This window comes from Micromys minutus, assembly GCF_963924665.1.
Source record: "Micromys minutus genome assembly, chromosome: 7".
Taxonomy (NCBI): domain Eukaryota; kingdom Metazoa; phylum Chordata; class Mammalia; order Rodentia; family Muridae; genus Micromys; species Micromys minutus.
Window position 1 is genome coordinate 70,279,138 of NC_137976.1, and position 6,786 is coordinate 70,285,923.

A 6,786-nucleotide genomic window follows, 5' to 3' on the forward strand; every position below is an offset into this window, starting at 1 on the left:
GAACATTTCTCAGACCTTTCCTGAAATGGAAATTTCTGGTTTCATTGGAGACTCCATTGTGTTGTGAGGTGGTTCTTCTGGAAGCTGTCTTCTGAGAGGGTGTTTTGCTGAGAACAGACATGTGATGTTTTTCTGGAAGCTGTCTAGTGAAAGGGATGAAATGTTATATGATGTTTGGGAAGAGTATATAACTCAGCAGACAGTGGATGACGCTCTGGCATTGGTTTGCCTTGCTTTTATCACTGATCTTTGCTCATCATGACTTCTATGGTAGTTTGAATATGCTTGGCCCAGGAAGAAACACTATTTGGAGGCGTGGTCTTGTTGGAGAAAATGTGTCATTGTGGGAGTGGCTTTAAGACTCTTCTCCCCATCACATGGGAACCAGTATTCTCCTAGCAGCCTTCAGATGAAGATGTAGAACTCTCAGCTCCTCCTGCACCATGCCTGCCTGGATGCTGCCCTGCTCCCACCTTGATGATACTAGACTGAACCTCTGAATCTGTAAGCCAGCCACAATTAAATGTTGTCCTTATAAGAGTTTCCTTGGTCATGTTTTTTGTTCACAGCAGCAAAACCCTAACTAAAACACCTTCATGTACCAAAGAACTTCTGATGGTGTTCTGGCTGCTTCTTTCTGCTTGAGCAGATTCATGCCGATTGGTCTTGCAGTTAGTTTATTATGAATCAAGCCACTGCTGCTAATTTATGTTTGGTGTTTTGCTAGTGAACTGGACTGCTGACAAAAGATTGGAATTGCCCCAAAGAACTTGTCTTAGTTAAGAAACTCATCCTTGGAAGACAGATATTGAAAGAGTGTGATATACAGAGGAAATAAAAATACATAGTGTAATATTGTTCCTCTTGTGTATTTTATCCCAGCTTGTCACTCATAGTTTTACTTTATGGTGTCCTTCAGGAACAAGGTTTTTTAATATTTATGGTATTGAATCTGTCAGCTTTTCCTTAATGACTTCTGGGTTTGGTACCCTTCATAAGAAATCTTTCCTTGTCCTAACTAAGGTTGAACATAATTTCTAATGGCTGCAAAATATGGTATTATGTAAATATGCAGATGTTTCCAAAGTAATTTATAGATAAATATTTAGGATGTTTCTTCCATGTAAGTCATTGTAAACAATGCAACATACAGATTTACTTTAAAGTAGTAGAAGTAATAAATTTAGTTAATAAATACAATTTATTTGATAAGTTCAATCTTTTTCGAAAAGACAAGAAAATTTCATGTCACTTGTTTTTTTAAAGGAAAATACAAGGAGAAAAAAAAAGGCCACCTTCCCAAACAAGCAGTTAATTTTAGTAACCAATCTCTGGATTGATTTTAGTGTATGTATGTGTGTTTGTGCATGTGTATGTGTGTGTGCACGTGTGAGGACTACCTTGAGTATCCTTGCTCCTCAGATACCATCTAATTTTCTTCATCTCTGTGCTGGGAATTGAATTTATGGCTTTAAGCACTCTAGGTTGCCACTCTCTCAGCTGACCACTGATTAGGCCGGGGAACTCTCAGATCTGTGTGTCTCTGCCTCCCCAGTACTGGAATTACAAGTGACCATGACTCTGGAGACACAGGTCAGGTTCCCATGATTGAGCTTTACCCAACGAGTCATCTCCCCAGCCCTTGCCACACTCTGGGTTTCTTAGTCATATCATCAAACCTTCTTCTCAACAAATGTAAGACACCAACCACTTTCCACTGTCCTATCATTGCTACCCCTTCTTTCACATGCTGTACTTGCTCTAAGTGAGGCCACAGCCTCCCTGGTGTTTGTACGGAACCAGAGAAGCTTTAATCAGCTCAGGCTGACCCTAAAATCTGAAGCTGCCCACAATCTGGTTGGTGGGCAGCTGATGCTGAAACCAGCATCCTTGTGAGATGCAGAGAAATACAGGATCATATGCAGGGATTACACATCTGAGATTCCCAGCAGCAAGGATGCTGACACAGTAGGGTTCAGAGTTTGAGCTAACCTAGACTACATGGTGAGATCCAGGCTCAAGCTTAATTTTTTTTGTGGAGATGGGGGTCATACCACTCAGTCAACACACATGAGTACTCCAGGCCGTCTCGGCTGGGACAGCGTGTGCTGTTAGGAACATTCTGAAGACTCTTAAATTATACGTGCGAACTTAAGGGAGAGAGAAGTTGAATATAAATATGTATACGTGGAGTGATCACAGGCAAGTGAAGTAAGAATAGGATCCTGGAAGGAAGGAAACTCAGAGTGGGAGGTTTTTCTTTAGAAAAAAGGTGTCATGAGATAATTTGGAGACATATTAAGGCCTGTGGAATAATCTACTTGCCAGTCAGCATCGAACAGCAGCTTCCTCAGTGCTAAGGCTCTGGGGACCCTCCTTCCTCAACCTTCTCCTTGCCCCATAGGAAGGATTTCTAAATACTACAGAATGAATGGTATTTGGTATATATTAGGCTATTGTTTTTTGGTTTTGAGATAAAAATCTCAAGTCTCATCCAACCTTGAACTTGCTGTGTAGCTACGATGCCCTAAATTTCTACCCCTCCTGCCTCTACCTCCCGGCATGGGGATTATAAGCTCCTACTAAGATACCCAGTTAGAACACAGTTTTATTTCTTGGTTTACGTTTTTGTTCTTTTTAAGACAAATTTTCACCACATATCTCTGGCTGGTCTGGAACTCACAGCAATCCTCCTGCTTCTACTGGGATTTTGGAGCAGCAGTCTCTGGGCTAGACTAGAGTTTTAGTAGCACCCATGAGCATGGCCCTACTTCACATGCATGATTAATTTATAGGTACCATTCCCAGGCTTGTAGCTTGGCCAATATGATGTTTTGGGGTTGATTCATGTTGTTAAATCTAGCTCTGGTCTTCCAGTAAATGAGTTAAGATTTATAAAGAAGCCTAGCTGGGACATGATGTTACCCATTCTTTGTTTATTGTTTTTTTTTTTTTTCCTAAATTTTACTTATTTTCTGTGGGAGTTTCAGGAGCATGCTAAGGCATGGGTGTGGAGGTCAGAGAAAATTAGCTTTCTCCCTCCACCATGAAGGCGCCAGACTTGATAGCAAATACCTCCACCCTTTGAGCTGCTCCTGCCAATCCTGCTCAATTTGGATTAGAATAAGCAAAATTCATTTTCATTGTGTAGTAGTATAGCACTACCAGTTGGCGATATTTAACGTGCCATGCATGGTGGCATGTGCCTGAGATCCTGTCCCTCAGGAGGATGAAGAATTTGAGGCCAGCCTCAACTACACAGTGGGCCTATCTCACAGAAAAAGCAAAACAAAAGCAGAGAGCTGCCACTCTTCACCCTCCTGCTGACAAACTGTAGTGGGTCTCCATTTGTCCTCAGTAGAAACCAGGTTCCAGGACACTCTGGTGGGCGTCACCTTGTGTGGGTGTCAATTCTGCAGGACGCACTGCAGGGTTGTGCTGTGGCATTTCAAGGCATGCCTGGTTTCTGAGTTTCAAGTAGATGCCCGATCTTTTTCTAGAACAACAAACTGTATCGGCAGCACTTGGCATGCTCCACGCCTTCAGTTTACTGATGTGGACGGTCTCTGCTCTCCAGCAGCGTTCTGCATGTCTCTGATGACTACGGTCGAGACTTTAAGTCTTTGTTCATCTTCATTTTTATTGGGAAGAAACACAAACAGTAAAAAAAAGTGATTATATGGCATCATATGTCAATCAAAGTAGAGAACCACTGAAGCTAGAGCCCTTAGTAACCAGCTCCCTTCCTTTAGATCCATAAAATGGAAAGCCAGGCAATGACTGGATCTTTTGTGCATCTCCACTCCTATGGCTGGTTATCAGTCTTGGAAACATATTCCTTTCTATTTAATGCTATTTCTTTGCTTTGAATTAAAGTATTCTGGCCACTTTTCAATTTATATATGACTTTGTTTATTCAAGAACATGGAAACACTTGGCTCAGACCTCAAGAAATGATTAAATTTTGATATATACTAGGACATAGATTTGCTTTTAAAACTTTATGTTGAATGAAAGCAACTAATCACAGATGAATGGTGTGTGTGTGTGTGTGTGTGTGTGTGTGTGTGTGTGTGTGTGTGTGTGTTGAGACAAGGTTTTTCTGTGCAGCCCTGGCTGTCTGGGATCTTTTGGTAGACCAAGATTGCCTCTAACTCACAGAAGTATGCCACATGCCTGTGTCTGCCTCCTGAGTGCTGGGATTAAAGATGTCCTCCACCACCATCAGGTTGGAACATCTACTTCTAATCATGTGCACACTCAATTATACAGATCAGTGGGGGACTCCCCCTAAAGGTTTGTTTGGAGAGACAGTTTTGCCTGACTGTGCATGTACCGCAAACCAGTTCAGGACAGACTGGACTTTCTGGTCTCTTGCAGAACAGAAGGAGGAACGATTTGGATAGAATCTGCTTTAGTTGCTGTGGTCAAGGGGAGGAGAGACATTTTCCTTTGCTCAGAGGGATGTGTGAACAGCCTGCAGGTGGTGCTCTGGGCTGCCAGCATGTGCAGTGTTAGGTGTATTGTTCAGAGAAGGGTGTGTGCAGGTAGGAGACATAGGCAAGCAAGTGTATTTGGTGTGTAGGGTCAGAATTACTAGGACATTCTATATGCTAGCCTCTGTCAGGTGTAGCTCAGCAGTGAGGCACCCGTGAAGCAATCCTTATGGCCCCGTTTCCATGTTAGTATCTATAGGAAGGAGCTCTGAAGAGCCAGGAGTCAGGTGATGATACACAAACTCTTCCAGTTCTATTTGCATCATGCTGACTAGAAGCTTGCTGCAGTAGTGTGTTCGTGAGCCCACCTCAGCAGCAGTGCAGCAGTGTGTTCGTGACCCTACCTCAGCAGCAGTGCAGCAGTGTGTTCGTGAGCCCACCTTAGCAGCAGCAGTGCGCAGCCACCCCATAGCAGTGCCCACTCTGTGCCATACACAATGCCTTTAGTGAACTATATGCTCACAGACGTATACAGCGTAAAACTGTCACCCACAAGCGTGGCTAAGGGAGTTTATCGAACACTGTGTTTGGTGCCACGAACACTGGTGTACCTATAGCTCTTTCAGTCTCCGAGCTCAGACCTTTAGGTATTCACCTAAAGTGTGCATTGGATGTTTCTTGCTGATTAGTTTTTTTCCTTTGGTGGGTATTTAGCCTAAAGGTTTGTACACAGAGGCAGAAACTCTATATCTTTTAGCTTTCATTTATTATTGTTAGGGATTTTTTTTTTTTTTTTTTTTTTTTGAGATGAGGCTTCATTAAGTTGTTCAGCCTGGCCCTGTGTTTGCTTTAGAGCAGACAGGATATCAGCAATTGGACTTCTTAGCCTCTCATGTAGTTGGGGTAACAGGTTGGCACACTAGGCCCAGCCCAAAGCTTCTTCTTCTTCTTCTTCTTCTTCTTCTTCTTCTTCTTCTTCTTCTTCTTCTTCTTCTTCTTCTTTTTGGTTTTGGATTTGGTTTTAATTTTTTGGAAACAGTTTTCTGTAGACCAGGCTAGCCTATGCAGTTGAGGCTAGCCTTGAACTCCTGATCCTATCACCCCCACCTTCCCAGCACTGGAATTAAAGTGTGCACCCCTATGTTCTGCAAGGGAAGGAATCTGAGGTGTGACTGAGGATGTTCACCAGAAGTTAACAGCAACTTTTGTCCAAGCCATGAAGCCATGAAGCTCTCGGATTATTTCTAGAAACATCAAAGCAAGCTTCCTGGAGGAGAAAAACCCAAGCTACGGCCAGTAGCAGGGCAATTGCAATGCAGAGAGAGTAGGGTGTGTGTGTGTGTGTGTGTGTGTGTGTGAATGTGTGTGTGGTATGTGTGTGCATGTCTGTATGCATGTATGCATATGTGCATGTGTGTGTGCATGTGTGTGTGATATGTGTGTGCATGTCTGTATGCATGTATGCATATGTGCATGTGTGTGTTGCAGGAAATATTAAATGAATTCATCGAGTTCTCACTCAGCGTGGTCTCAGTGTGGTCCACTAGCTGCTCCATCGGGGAGCCATGCACCCAGGCTGCTTCTCCACCAGCCCCTTTCACATCCTGTCCCCTTGGTGGGTTGCTACCATGTCTGACACACACTGAGTTCTGCGATGTACCAGGCAGTCTATACCTGTCCTCTTCAGGATGTCTCTCTGCCCACATCCAGTAAACAAAGTCCAGTAAAATCAAAGTTCCAGAAACTTGTAATTTAGCGATTAGATTTATATGTTAAAATCTCAGTCCATGATACATTCATACAACAAATTCACTGCCAACTAATAAAGACATAAACTGCCCACCCAGACAAGATAGAATTGACCTAGGCTACCTGGATCTGAATCACCCTGCTCCATTTCCATCTTGCTTCTCCCACTCCTCCTCCTCTCTCCCTCCTCAACTTTTCTCCACCTCGCCGTCCTTCTTATCCAATGATAGGCTTCGCCATATTCTGGACCCGACTTGATGCATAATGACATCATCCTACATGTGTGCATATGTGTATGAGTGTGTGTATGTGTGTGTGTGTATGTATGTACAAGAAAGCTATTGAGGCAGCTGTTAGATGGGGAGCCAGACAGAAAATCAGAAAATGAAGGTAGAATTCTACTCTGAGAACAGAGAGTCATTGAAGGCCTTTGAATACATTTAAACCTTTAAAATCTGATTTATGGTGTGTGTGGGGGGTGGGGGGAGACAGAGAGAAAGAGAGAGGGAGGGGCAAGCATGGAACTCAGAGCTTTGTACATGCTAAGGACACATTTATTCCTAAGCTAAACCTCCAGTTTTGAGTCATGCTTTAAGAATTA